This window comes from Bombus impatiens, unplaced genomic scaffold (genome assembly GCF_000188095.3).
Source record: "Bombus impatiens unplaced genomic scaffold, BIMP_2.2 scf_0442, whole genome shotgun sequence".
In the NCBI taxonomy this organism is placed as follows: domain Eukaryota; kingdom Metazoa; phylum Arthropoda; class Insecta; order Hymenoptera; family Apidae; genus Bombus; species Bombus impatiens.
The window spans coordinates 926,566-926,885 of NT_176861.1; positions in this window are offsets into that span (position 1 = coordinate 926,566).

The window sequence follows — 320 nt, forward strand, 5'->3', positions numbered from 1 at the left end:
GACGCGACGCCGCCACCACCGCTGCCGGCCACCCCTCGCCTGCTGCTTGCCCGGTTGGTTTACGTTTCTGACAGTGGCCCGAGCGAGCGGTGACAGCCGAGCCAGCAGTCCTCAGTGCGCCGTCGTGCTGTGCGTAGCACCGTTTCTGCGTTCTGTGCGCCGTAAATTCTCTTACCGCGTGGTCGGCCAGCTGTCAAACGTGCGACCGACGACCGACTTATCAAACGGACGAGGCGTCGATGCGGCTACCGATAAACACGCAAATTGATCCGATAATTCTCCGCGTCAAGTGTTTTCGTTGCATCGGGACGTGTTTTTCG